The sequence below is a fragment of the Lathyrus oleraceus genome, chromosome 2, assembly GCF_024323335.1.
Source record: "Lathyrus oleraceus cultivar Zhongwan6 chromosome 2, CAAS_Psat_ZW6_1.0, whole genome shotgun sequence".
Taxonomy (NCBI): domain Eukaryota; kingdom Viridiplantae; phylum Streptophyta; class Magnoliopsida; order Fabales; family Fabaceae; genus Lathyrus; species Lathyrus oleraceus.
In genome coordinates this window covers 355,681,894-355,697,208 of record NC_066580.1, presented here as the reverse complement: position 1 = coordinate 355,697,208, position 15,315 = coordinate 355,681,894, and positions in this window count along the sequence as shown.

The following is a 15,315-nucleotide window of genomic DNA, read 5'->3' as shown; positions in this document are numbered from 1 at the left end:
CAGTTTTAGACCTTTGTGAATGCAGTAGATGATGCAATTCTGATCCGTATTGATGTAGTCAGAAGAGTTGGAGGTAGGGCGATGATGGATGGTGCCCAGAATGATCTTCATCCAGACACGAAGATTCTGGTGAAGTCCTTTGTTTTTGGAGTGTTTGCCTTCAACGTTCTGTTGAAAGATGGTATGGGCAATTTCCTGGGACAAGTAATTTTCCCTAGGGTTGATGTTGTAGATTCTTCTTCCCCTTGTCTTCTCCATGTTAATAAGGGAGACTATTGACTTCTCAATGATGACTATTGTAACTCCCAGAACATGAGAGACGATGTAGTGATCATCTGAGTCTATGAAACGCCAGAACTCCTTTACCAGATAGGTGTGCACATGACCGTAGAGTCTCTGGAAATAGGTTTCCCACCCTTGCATTCTTAGTTCCTCAGTGAGGTCTATGCCATTGTGCTTCATGTTGTCAAAATCTACCAGTCATTCGTACAATACTTCAAGCTTATCAAAGGGCGTGGCAAGATGAATATGAGGTTCACGATCTAGAATGTGCGGTTCTTTGTAGATTGGGGTAGAGACAACACTAGTTGTAGCAGTTGTTTGTTGAGAAGAAATGGGCGTTTGATCAGTTGATTCCATCTGATGAGAATAGTTGTAGATGGATTGTTGTTGAGCATCCATGAAGAACTTTGATGAACTTTGTTTGAAGAATGAAGAACTTTGCTGAAGATGATGAAGAACTGATGACGACGATGAACTTGAGAGAGAGAAAGGGGTTTGTGTAAGGCGTGAGTGTAAAAGTGTGAGATTGTGATAAGTGAAAAATATAAATACACAAAGAAATGCCTGCAAAACGACAGTGTTAGAGGCAGTTGAGAAGTTAGGAAATTAATGATGCACATTAACCAAGTTGACACGCTTAGGAGAGACATGATTACATCCCATGATGAAAGTCTAATCCCCAAATCAGCACACTGCTCGAGGAGATCTCAAGGGTCTGTCTCTTGATTTCTGCTTGACAGTTGTCTAGAAGATCCAAAGTCGGACGCATGATGCCCCACGTGTTGATCTATCTGATCTTCAAGAATACCAATGGATTGGATCCTGAGGATTTCTGATTCAGATGACTCCTAACTAGTAGAAGTATCAGAGTTAGATCCAGATACTAGATGTTTATTTCAGAGCCTTATTTTTGCTATTTCAGAGAAGCACATTTGGTTTATTCTGGGTAAATTTCGATTTTTAAATGTTTCAGAATAAATGAGAATCTATCTTCAATGAGGGGTTTAGTGAAAATATCAGCCCATTGATGGTCTGTATCAATAAGTTTCAAGGATATTACCCCTTTCTGAACATAGTCTCTGATAAAATGATGTTTTATTTCTATGTGCTTAGCTCTGGAATGCAAGATAGGGTTCTTACTTAAACATATGGCAGCATTATTATCATAGAAGATAAGAATGTTACTCTCAAAAATCTGAAGGTCTTCTAGTTGAATTTTCATCTTGAGCATCTGAGTAGTGCAAAGTGAAGCTGATATATATTCTGCTTCTGCAGTAGACAAAGCGATGGTTGACTGTCTTTTGCTGGCCCACGATATGAGATTGTTTCCCAATAATTGACACTTCCCAGATGTACTTTTACGTTCCATTTTGTCCCCTGCATAATCTACGTCGCAATACCAAGAGAGCATATACTCTGATGTTTTCTCATACATCAGGCCAATGTTAGGGGTTCCTTTCAGATACCTTAGATTTTAACAGCTGTTAAATGAGATTTCCTAGGATCTGATTGGAATCTGGCACAAATACATACACTGAAAAGAATGTCAGGGCGTGTAGCCATCAAATAGAGAAGAGAGCCTATCATACCACGATAGAGCTTCTAACAAACCTTTTGGCTAACTTCTTCTTTCTCCAGAATGCAGGTTGGATGCATGGGTGTCTTGGCAGGTTTGCATTATGCCATTTAGAATTTCTTCAGAATGTCTTTTATGTATTTACTAGTTCTGAAGCTTGATTGATTTGAATTCTCAGAAAGAACTTTAGTTCTTGCATTAAGCTCATTCAAATTCTACCTGCATTAGCTCAGAGAATTCTTGACACACAGAGGGGTCAGCTGAACCAAAAATAATATCATCAACATATATCTGGCATATCATGATATCATTTTTAATGTTTTTACAGAAGAGTGTAGAGTCAACCTTTCCTCTAATAAAGTCATGTTCTAGGAGAAAGTTGCTTAGTCTTTCATACCAAGCTCTAGGAGCTTGTTTTAGACAATACAATGATTTTTTTCAGTTAAAAAACGTGTTCTAGACATTTAGAATTTTCAAAGCCTGGAGATTGATGAACATACACTTCTTCTGATATATAACCATTAAGAAATGCGCTCTTGACATCCATCTGATATAATTTGATGGAATGATTTACAGCGAAAGAAACAAGTAAACGAATGGATTCTAACTTGGCGACTAGAGCAAAGGTTACATTGTAGTCAATGCCTTCTTGTTAACTGGAACCTTGTGCCACCAGTCGTGCTTTGTTTTTGACTACTTATCCTTTTTCGTTCAGTTTGTTTCTGAATACCCATCTTGTTCCAATAATATGAGTTCCTTTAGGTTTTGGGACAAGATCCCAGACGTCATTCTTTGAGAATTGATCCAGTTCTTCTTTCATTGCCAGAACCCAGTCATTGTCTTGAAGTGCTTAATCACATGAAGTAGGCTCGATCAGAGATACTAATCCCAGAGCAGTTTCTTCAAATACTTTCAATGTTGACTTGGTTCTGACAGGTTCATCCTTGTTTCCCAGAATCATATCTTCAGATATGTTAGGGAGATTTCTTGATCTTTTCTGGATATTGAGATTTCAGTTGCATCTGGATTTTGTTTCTTAGTTTCTTCTGATGCTTTAAGCTTTTCGTCAGAGCCTGCAAGAGTTATCTCCAAATCTGCAAGTTTCTCAACTAGCTTTGACTTTTCAAAGTCAAGCTTATCATCAAATCTAACATGTATTGATTCTTCCACAATTTTGGTTTCTGTATTGTATACTCTGTAGCCTTTAGAGCGTTCTGAGTATCCTAACATAATACCTTTTTGTGCTTTTGAATCAAACTTGTTCAAATGTTCTTTAGTATTAAGAATAAAACATGAGCATCCAAAAGGATGGAAGTAAGAAATGTTGGGTTTTCTTCCCTTACACAGTTCATATGGAGTCTTCTCTATAATAGGTCTTATAGAGATTCTATTCTGAATATAACACGTTGTATTTATTGCTTCAGTCCAGAAGTGCTTAGCCACATTTGTTTCAATTATCATGGTTCTGGACATTTCTTAGAGTGTCCTATTCTTCCTTTATACAACTCCATTTTGTTGTGGAGTTCTAGGGCAAGAGAAATCATGGGATATTCCATTAGAATCAAACAGTTCTTCAAATAACTTATTTTCGAATTCGCCACCATGATCACTTCTGACTCTGATAATTTTAGTGTCAAATTCGTTTTGCACTTTAGAACAGAAGCTAGTGAATACAGAGTGAGACTCACTCTTGTGCTTTAGGAATTTTGCCCATGTCCAGCAACTAAAATCATCAACAATGACCAGTCTATACTTCTTTCCATTGACTGACGCTGTCTTAACAGGCCCAAAAAGGTCAATGTGAAGAAGTTACAGAGGCTTAGAGGTGGAAACAACATTTTTCTTTTTAAAAGATGTTTTAGAAAATTTTCCTTTCTGGCATGCCTCACACAGAGCATCTAAAGAGAACTTCAGCTTAGGTAGACCTCTGATGACTCGAGTTTATTTAGCTGAGAGAGTTTTCTCATGCTAATGTGACCCAAGCGTCTATGCCATACCCATTGCTCTTCGTGAACATACATCAAACATTTTAAATTTTGATCTTTTAGATCTGAAAGATTTATTTTGTAAATGTTGTATTTCCTCTTGCCAGTGAATAAAAATGTTCCATTGTTCTGATTAATTTCTTTACATGTTTTTTGATTGAAGATTATATCATTACCGTTATCACTTAATTGGCTTATTGATAACAGGTTATGCATTAATCCTTCTACGTTGAGAATATCAGATATAAAGGGAAGAGATCTATTACCAATAGTTCTGGAGCCTCTGATTCTTCCTCTCTAATTTCCTCCGAAACCTACATAGCCAGCATCTTTAAGTTCCAGGCTTTGGAATATATGCTTTCTTCCTGTCATGTATCGCGAGCTTCCAGAGTCCAGGTACCATGACTAGTGTCTTAACTCTGCTGCATAAGATATATGCAACATAAACAATCTTATCCTTTGTTACCCAGAATCTTTTGGGTCCTTTCTGATATGAGTTCAAAGATTTAGAAAGGCATGATTCAAGGTCAGAGCGAGAAAGATCAGAAAATACCTCTTCAGGATCAGACTCTCCATCTGATGTGTTTCCAAAAGTGGTAGCCATGAATGCAACATTTTCATGTTCTTCAGAGTCTAATTCAGAGGAATCAGATCCACTGTCGTCCCAGGTGGCCATGAGTCCCTTCATGGCTTTAAATGAGCTTTTCTTGAAACTTTCTCTTCTGGAGCTATCTTTCTTCAGCTTTGGGCATTCATTTATGTAATGACCTGTTTCCTTAAATTCATAGCATGTTACCTCTTTGTTTGATTTGCCTTCGGAAGTTGATTATGAGAGATCTCCCTTGGGTCTTGGTCTTCTGAAGTTATTAGTCCTTTTTCTCCAGAGTTGTTTTACTCTTCTGGTTAAAAGGGATAACTATTTTTCATCATCAGAGTCTTCTTTTTCAGAGTCGTCATTGTCTTCCTCTTCAGCTTGGAAGGCTTTGTTCCTTTCTGGTTTGCGTCTCTCAGACCTGGACTTTAGTGCTACAAATTTGATCTTCCTTTGAGGCTCATCTTCCTCAAGCTCTATCTCGTGACTTCTGAGAGAGCTTACGAGTTCTTCAAGGCTGATGTTGTTCAGATCCTTTGACAATTTTAATACGGTGACCATGGGTCTCCACTTCTTTGGTAAGCTTCTGACGATATTTTTGATGTGATCTGCAGTTGTGTAGCCTTTGTCCAGAACCTTGAGTCCTACAATTAAAGTTTGAAATCTAGAAAATATTACCTCTATAGCTTCATCGTCCTCCATCTTGAAAGCTTCGTACTTCTGAATTAGAGCCAGAGCCTTTGTCTCTTTGACTTGTGAATTTCTTTTGTGAGTCATCCTTAGGGATTCAAGTATTTCTTTTGCTGTTTCACTGTTGGTGATATTTTCATATTCACTGTAGGAAATGGCATTCAACAGTATTGTTCTGGCTTTGTGATGGTTTTTGAAGTCGCGCTTCTGATCATCTATCATCTTGTTTCTGGCAATGGCAACGCCATCATCAGATACAGGAGGTATGTAGCCAATAGTAACTATATCCCACAGATCAACATCATAGCCCAGAAAGAAACTTTCGATTTTGTCTTGTAGTAATCAAATTTTTCTCCATCAAAGACTTGAGGTTTAGCATTGTAACTATCTCTTTCATTGGTGTTGGCCATAGTGTTTTTCTCACGCTGGATCTCTCTACACTGATAAGTTTTCGATTAGAAAATCAATAAGAGAGTCGAAGCTCTAATACAAATTGAAGGTAGATAAAAACAAGAAAGGGAGGGGGGGGGGGTTGAATTGTTTTGATAAAAAAAACTTTTTGGAATTTAGAAACACGCAGAAACAAATATATTCAACACAGAATTTTATACTGGCTCGCTTGAAATTCAAAGCTACTCCAGTCCATCCAGCCAAGGTTATTGTGCCTTCAACAAGGACTTACTCCACTAATCTTGAAAGATTACACAAACAAATGTCTAAGAGAATAAAGATCTCTTAGCCCTCTCAAGTTTACAGACATCACAAGTCACTTGAGGAAATTTTAGCAATTAAATAGAATTATAGTAATGATTAGTGTTTCTAGATAAGCAGAAATTACACAATGTAAAAGCAAAGAATTTGTTCACACATTGTAGCAGGAACTCATGTGAGAGAATAAAGAATGAATATATAAGGAGTGTTATATTCATGTGTTTCAGGTGTCTTCTTTGAGTGGCGTTCCATCCTTTATATAGGAGTGATGAGAAGACCGTTGAGTGATGTTAATGTCAGGATCTTGGGCAATGATGGATGATTAATATCATTAATCTTTGTGTTTTTTCCAAAACAATATTTGGGGTGCCATAAAATCCTTCCTAAATTAGCTTATTTCCATAAGTGAATTCCTTCAAGGTTAAGCTTTTTGAGTCAAAGGGTCCGAATGTCAGAATCTTTATTAAGCGATTGCAACTTCAAGGGATGTTTGTTGCTGACTATCTTTAAAGTTTCTCTTCACTTGATTTCATCAGAGCGTGAGTCTTCAGATTATAGAGTCATTCTTCCACTTCAGAGTGTTTGATATCTTTTGTTTAGCTCGCGCTTGCGTTGATCAGAGTCAGAGCTTCTACTTGCGTATCTTCTAAATGGTATCTTAGAACTTGATTATGTATCTGATGAATGCATATCTGACTGTTTTAATTAGGGTCCTGCATACTTAGAAAAATTTCGTTAGGGTACCATTTTTGTTTCATCCTTTGTTATCATCAAATCTTAGAGATACATTGTAGAACTAAATTTGTTCTTACAATAGTTTGCGTTGAAGCTTTCTCACTTCTTCTGACCAAGTCAAGTTGCAAGCTAGAATACGTGAGAGATGGATATGGTGATGAAGGTGTTTCAGATTAATTCCAGCGCATACAGAAGTTTGTATGAAGTGTATTGATGATGATTCAATGGAAAAAACACCAAGAACTTGGAGAAAATATGGAATTCAAAAATGGAGTTTTTGAAATTTCAACAATGGAGTTTTTGTGTGAAACTTGGTGTGTTTGAGTTTTGATCCCTTTATTCTGTTTTATAGAGGTTGGATTTTGGTCTTAGAAGTGAATGAAATTGATCTTGGTTGTGTCTTGATGCTAATTTGTCCATCAAGTTACAAAAAAAAGGTTAATGGTGCATTATGGTTCTAAGAAAGCATGGAGTGATTAAGGGAGAGTAAGAGTTTTTTTCTTGAGCTTAGGGGCTTGGCTTCTGGTGTTTAGATAGAGTAAGATCAAAGAAAAATATATTTACAAAGCTCCAAAAAAAGTGGTTGAGAAAAGTGATCTTTATGGAAATGGAAATGAAGCTTTATGGAAAAATGATCCATGAATGGTATGTTATTTGGATAATGGTTCAAGCCCTTGTGTAATGCATAAATGGTTTATGTAAAACACTCATTATGTTGAGATTTAGAAGCATCATAGGATGAAAAGAAAGATCTTGAGGTTTGGTTTTGGTTTGAACATGAAACTTGACATGAAGATGGACTTTCAATTTGGCCTAACATGGTGACTTTCCTTCTTCGAAACTTCTAGCTCAAGTGTGATAAACTCATGCCAACGGGTTCCGTGGGAAGATGTTCCCATCCTCTATAGCTTTCATGTTTGAAACTTGAAGAGATTCAACTTGGATTATGGAGATATTTGGTCATCAACTTTGACAATCTTAACTGCTAAACACTTGGAAAATTTTCCAAGTGTTGAACAATTTTACAACTTTGAGATGTCATCTTCATCACTTCATATCTTCCAATCCTTATGATATATTTGGTTCATTCCTTCTTCAAATTTGAATTATGGAACATCAAATACAATTACATCCTTTGATCATGAAAACTGATGGTTTGAGGAAGAAGTTACAAACTTGTAAATTGGGCTTCATGAACATGCAATTTCATAACTTAGAGAAATTTTGAAAATCCTAAATTTGACATTCTGGAACTTTTTATTGATTTTCTTAATTTAAATTGATCAAATGAATTCATCAACCATGTTTTCATGATTCTTGACTTGAGAAGCCCATGTTTGACCAAAAAATTTTAAAAGTCAAACTTTGGCCTTGAGGAGTTGACTTTTCATCAGATGAATTCCAAATCTTCAATGATCAATGAATCAAAATTCCTTAGCCAATTGAAGGAAATGAATGGATCATAATGAAATACATGAGGATCTTGAATCATATTTCAAACCATTAGATCATGTCTTGGTCAAAAAGTCAACGTCAGAGCAATCTTGATCAAAACCCTAATTTAGGTATCAGATGAATTTGGAACTTGTTATTCTTGAATGGATGCAAACTTGAACTAGATTATGATGAAAAATAAGTTGAATATTATGAATGAATGATAAGCTTGAATTACTGAGGAATGCCCATACTCTTGACCAATCAATCACTTGAGCTCCTTAAACTAACACACATACCTTGTGAAAGAATCAAACAAGACAAAACATAATTTTGTATTTTAGAATGGTTACAGATATGAAATTATGTATGAGATATTTTGGTGATATAAAACGATGTCAAAAGAGTTGGTGTAGCGGTAAATTCATGACCATCAAGCTATGTATAAGCTTAACATCAATAAAACCAGAGTCGCCACCGCACTTTTATTGTTTCCATAGGAAAAGGGAAAAGTACGAACAAAACCCAAAGATAAGAAGTTTTCAAATCAAAACTAATAAAATGCCAGAGATTACAGGTAAGGGGGTTGGTTACATAGAGGGAAGGTGTTAGCACCCAAAGTTTCCTAGGTACTCCTAGGGAGCCCTTTTTCATGTGCGCATGTGTTTTTGGTATAAAAGTTGTTTGAGAAGAAATAGAGTGTAGGGATGAGAAAATAATTCATTAATTATATTTTTGTGTTTAACAAGACCTTCAGACTTGTGCCTACGTACCAACATAAAAGTGAGGGATCAAAACCTCGTAGTTCGTGGTAAAAATCTCAAATAAGTTGGTGAAATGCTTTTAACAAAAGTTTAATAAGAAAAGGCACAAAGGGGCCCAAAATTTGAATGGGGTTGTTAGTTCTTTTTTTCTTTTGAAATTTTAAGTCAATATGATTAAGTTTATTTACGAATTTGATTTAAGAAAAAGTTTGAAAATTCAATGGCATAAGGCCAAAGTTTCTAATCATCAAAGCAAAGTCTAAGTTTGAAGTCACAAGCAAAAAAGTTTTTGAAAAGAGGGAGAGATTTTGAAATTTAAGACGTGGGAGGAGATGAAGAGGATATCCTAAGCATAAATTTAAAAGTTAAGAGTTGAAAAGATCTGACCAATGGGATGCAATCCAACAGACAAGAATGTCATATAGAAACCCATTTTCCTTTGGACTTTTATCAAGTAATAATCAATAAGGAATGAGAAATATCCAGACATCATGAAGATCAAGGCATGAAATAAAGATAGCCACATCCAAGTAAGCAATTTCAAAAGCTAGCAGTCTTCATTGTCTTCCCATATATCAGATGAAATATTCCTTGATCAACTCAGAGCAAAGCATCAAACACAAGATCAAAATAACAATTTAGCACAAAGATACAATAGCATATGAATTAAACCAAAGCCCAAGGCTTGCATTAGATGAAGGCACAATTCAAAATAGCTCAGTCTCAAGATTTTGGCATTGGTCAAGTTCTTTTTGCACAGGGAATATTGCCTAATTCTAAGTCCAAAAGCTCAGATAAAGTTCAATAGTCTACCATATGTTTTTTAGGGTTTTTGTTGTTATTAGTTATTTTAAGGTCCTAAGACGACAAAGAAAATCAAAACATACAAATAGATATATACAATCACAAGATATGGCTAAATGAGCAAAGTGAAAATGACATAAACATAAACAAGTTATATGAAATGTAAATGACAATGAATGATAAATGACTAAAAGTTAAATTGCATAAAGTAAATGACTTGAAAGTAAAGCAATATTAACAAGAGTTAGTCAAAATGTTAGTTAAAAGTTAGTCAAGTGTTAATGGTGATTTTTAATTGGTTAAGTCATTCTTTGGAGAACACTCAACCATTCATTCACAAGTATGAATCCTTAAACATAGACATCTTCCATGAGAAGGGCTTCAACTTGGATAATTCAACAAGTATGCCACTAGATCCCATGAAAGGAAAAAAGGTCAAGTCTCCACACAATGCCATGAAGAATAGGAGACTTACAATCTCACTTACTAGAATGCTATGCCTTGAGGGTCAAATTTATCTCTATGTTAAGCAATCGTAATTGGACTTATGTAGAAGTGTAAGACCCCAATTTTGACCCTAAGTTACCTCATGCCATCTCATCATATGCATTAGCATTGGGATCACACCTTGGCATCCTCCTTACCCCTCTTTCATTGAGTTTGCATTGAGAGAGATCACCAAGCACATTTTATTATATCATACTTTGTGTTTCATTATTTACTTACCAAAATACCAAAATATGTCAATGTATAGTTTGTTGCTTTTGTAGGTAGTGTGCATGCTCACCCATGTTCCATCAAGCTCATATCGAGGGTTTAAAAGCCTCAATGCAAGGAGACCAGTCAAGAGGTTTTGTACATTGTCTCTAATCATAATATATGGATCCCCATGATCTTCACATATCATTTTTATCAATAAATCATCAAGAGTTTGGAGTTTGTTTGCCTTAGAAACCCTAATTCATCTGCGTATCTTGTGTGACTTCTTCAACAAGTTTCTTCAAGATTTGATCAAATATTTTAATGGATAATTCATATTTCATAATATTAAACATATATGATCCTCCATGAGTCCCAAAAGTCAAGAGAACATCAAGCTAGCAAGTTGGTTCATGGTGGTTGACCAGAGAAAGTCAACTCGTCAAAACTGGGGTTCTCTAGACCCTATCTCCTACAATATTTGTCATATGAAAATGATTCCAAGATAAAAGTTACTCAAAGTGACACTCAAACCAACTTTCATGGTTAAGCCAAGAGCTATGTTTGCTTGTAAAGTCATTTTTTATGGTGAAATATTGTAGGTCATTTTGTCTGAACCCTAGTTTGGATGTCAACTTCCCAAGACCATAACTTGCTCAATTTTTATGAGATGAAATCCATTCAAATTCTATGATCAAAATAAAGTTGTCTAATTCAAATATTATGTTTGGAGGAAGTTCAAATTCAACTAGTAAATGCATGTGCCAAGAGGAAACATTATAGGTCATTTTGGGCCACTAACATTGAACAAGTGACTTTCCTCAACTTCCAAAATGCATAACTTATTCATGACAAATCCAAATTAGGTCAAATTAGTGACCAAATTTAAGAGGTTTTAAAGATCTACAACTTTCATGAAGGAACGTTTTACTCATTTGAATTCCATAGAAAAGGTTATTCAAGGTGGAAGAAGTGAACATTTGACTTGGGACTTGGAAAATTTTCAAATATGCTTGATTTCCCAAACTTCCACCTCAAAATTCGTCATGATAAAAGCTTCAAATGAAAATGTGTCCAGCATGAAAGTTGTTCCCCTTGATCTCACCTTTCCAAAAAGTCCAAGATCACCTAATTTGGCCAAAGAATGAAGGACTTGTGCATGGGTGCAACGTGAGGAACCATTTGGATGATTTTCACTTCCACATTCCATACACGATTGCATGGCCACATGACATGATTTCAGCATGATTCTCACTCATTTTTGGACCTGAATACATTACTTGATGGGCCTATCATATGTCCATGCAAGCAATCAAAGAGAATTACTCATTTTTGCCAAATTTGGAAGTGTGTGGAAATGAATATCCTTGGCTATAAATACAACCCCTCATGCTCAAAATTAAGGACCTCATTCCCAAGCTTTGAACCTGCAATCCAAACCCTCTCCATTACAGGATAATCTTGAATGTTTTTTTTGGAAAGTCGAGTTTCAAATCTCCATCTGTTTTGAGATTGAAACTCCAAGAGTCCAAACCTTTCTTAATCCTAATCACTTCCAACAAGCTTCTGAAGCAAGGCCAGGCACAATTGGAATCAAGATCGAGCAAGTTTGAAGCTCCATTGAAGGTGAATTTTCAAAAACTTCATCTGTTTGATTCTCCCCCAATTCTTCACCATTCTCTGTGATTTTTGGTTGTCTGAAGTCCTATCAATGTAGGCTAGACGATTTAGTTGCTTTAAGGTTAAATCAAAGCAACTCAGTTCATGATCCTCAAAATTCAAATCCATGTATCTTTTTATATACTTGGAATTGGAGAAAATTGAGGCTAGATTCGTACTCCTGAGCATTTTTCCTTTAAATTAGTGTATTCACTTTTCATTTTCCATGGAGTTGAACCTGAACCAGACCGGTGGTGATCACCGAAGAAGATGACCGGAGCTAGGGCTCCTCTGGTGCGCTGGATCAATCCAGGCCATCTGATATGGTTCTCATGTTCTAATCTCACACATCCAAAGTGATTACCAAGCCTGCAACGCATTGACTAGGGACCATTGTGGATAGCGCACGCTAGGCCACAAGATTTACCACCTCAATTAATGAGGGAGATCTGGTGGCCCTTGTTTTTTTTATTTTCTTTTTATTTTATGATTTTTCATTTAATCCATTTATTTTGATTAATTCATATTAACTTCATTTTTAATGCAAAAAATATGGGACTTTCACCAAAAATATTTAAATATTTTTTCTTTCATTTACTGAATTAAAATTATTTTTGGGATTAATTTTGATATTTTTCATGATTTAATTGTTTTCATGCATATTTTTAATTATTTAAAAAGACTTATAACTTTTCAAAAATTATGATTTTTTTTTTGTCTAAGGTCGTTTGACCTTGTTTGACCTAGGATAAAACTCTTGGCCATTTACTTGGTGTTTTGAAGAGATTTTAGGTTTTGACTAAACTAAATTTAATTTAAATGCATTTTTAATTTGTTTTTTAATTGATTAGTTGTGTAGAAATTATGTTGAGCCATTTTTATTGACTTGTGAAGTTTGACTATGGGTTTGGGCCTTGGTTAAGGTTGATTTGACTTTTATTAAGTTAAAATCATTGGATTTAGGGGATTGATGAAATGTGCATTTCATCTCCTAAAATGAATGAATGATTTTAATATGATAAAATTCCTCCCATGACCAATTTGTGTTTCTCTTATCTCCCATCCCTTTTCATCTTCAATCCCATTCTCTCCCATCCTTTCCATTGACCAATGAAGTCTCAATATCGTAAGGCTAATTAGTTCATCAATAACTTTGTGTTAGATGTACCAATACACGTATGGATGAGATAGGTCCATCCTTTGATCTTTTTTTCTTTTTGTGTGTGGTATGTTTTAGGAGTATGGTTCATTATACCATATCTCTAACATGCATTTATTGGGATCCTCATGAATTCATCTGCTACATGTTCTTGATGTAACTGTGATTTGAACCTGTGTCTAATGCCTTATTCTAAGCTAATCAAGGAGTATATCATCTGATACATGAGGAGATAAAGAAGATTGTTAGTTGTGAGATTGCTTGCTTGGATGTGGCCATCTTTATTTGATGCCTTGCTTGATATTGCTAATTGCTTGCTGATTATTGCTTGGTTCAAAGTCCAAAGGAAAAATGGGTTTTCTATATGACATTTTTGTCTATTGGATTGCATCCCATTGGTCAGATATTTTCAACTCTCAACTTTTAATTTTATGCTTAGGATTAGTCTCTTCATCTCCTCCCATTTCTTAAATTTTTAAATCTCTCCCCCCTTTCGATAACTTTCTTTGCTTGTGATTTCAAACATAGACTCTTTTGCAAATTAGAAACTTTGGCCTTATGCCATTGCATTTTTAAACTCTTTTCTTAATCAAATTTGTATATGAACTTAACCATATTGACTTAAAATTCAAAAGACAAAAAGAACTAACACTCATTCAAACTCTTTTAGGCTCCTTTGTGCCTCTTTTAAACCTAATTTTTTTGATTAAAAGCAATCACTCATTTTGAAATTGATACCACGGACTATGAGGTTTTGATCCCTCATTTTTATGTTGGTACGTAGGCGCAAGTCCAAAGGTCTTGTCAAACAAAAAAATATAATTAATGAATTCTTTTCTCATCCCCACACTCTATTTATTGCAAACATCTTTTATACCAAAAACACATGCACACATAAAAAAGGTTCCCTAGGAGTACCTAAGACACTTTGGGTGCTAACACCTTCCCTCTATGTAACCAACCCCCTTACCTGTAATCTCTGGAATTTTATTAGTTTTGATTTGAAAACTTATTATCTTTGGGTTTTGTTCGTACTTTTCCATTTTCCTTTAGAAACAATAAAAGCGCAATGGCGACTCTGGTTTTATTGACGTTAAGTTTATCCATAGCTTAATGGTCATGAATTTACCACTACAAAAGTTAAGTGGCGACTCTGTTGGGGAGTAATCCTCAATAGGTTTAGCCTACTTTTTTATGTGTATATATATTTGTATATTTGATGTTTGTATATTTGTTTGTGTGATATAATCTGCTTGTTGTGCTTGGTGATCTCTAAGTGGTGAGATAAGTTCTAACCCGAACTTGAGTGTGATTAAGATAGGAGGATGGTATAGTCATGTTCGACTTGTGTGGAGTAGTTCTTAATAAGTTGGCTTGAGACCCATCTACTCAGTGGATATCCTTTTGGAGCTATTGATGTCACACAAGTTATTTGTGGTTAGATATTACTTTCTCTGATTCGGGGTCCGAGAAGCTGAGGACTGTAGAACATTTAACCTAACTTGGCCTATTTAAGATGTAGCGCGGAGACTGTTTAGGTGTAGACTTGATAACAGTGTTACGTGATACTACACTCAGACGAGTTTCTCTTGAGAATATTATGGGTTGATGTGTCAGTCATCCTAACCCATATATCCGATAGATGGAATTAAGACTCTGGGAACTTTTTAGAACATGATCTACATGTTTTACCCTTAGTACACTCCTTGGTATGGTTCTCAACTTGACTCCATGCTCATGACTCACAATAAACCCTTTGATTCTTGGTTGATCCAATCAAGTCTTTTCAATATCAATGGAATTTGGGTGTTGATAAGATGAAAACCATAATCCACCAAAATGGATGATTGATCTTGATAATAACTTGGTTCATCCCTTGACCTTTGTTTGTTTTCCTTGTGTGATTGGTGCATTCATGTGCATCGTAACATTCATCACACGAAAAGGTTTTATTTGCAAATATTTTCAGACCATGGATTATGGACGAAGGAACACTAAGAAGTGTAGTTTCAGATGTCCCGACTTGAAAGAGTTAAGGAAGTTATCATCCTTTGTATTAAATCCCTTGGATTTCAAGCAACATCATGGGAATCTTCTATTTATGTTATCCGCTGATGTAGTTGAAGGACTCTTGAGTGTTTTGGTTCAGTTTTATGATCCTCTCTACCGTTGCTTCACCTTTCCCGATTATCAGCTTATGCCTATGTAGAGGAGTATGCCCATCT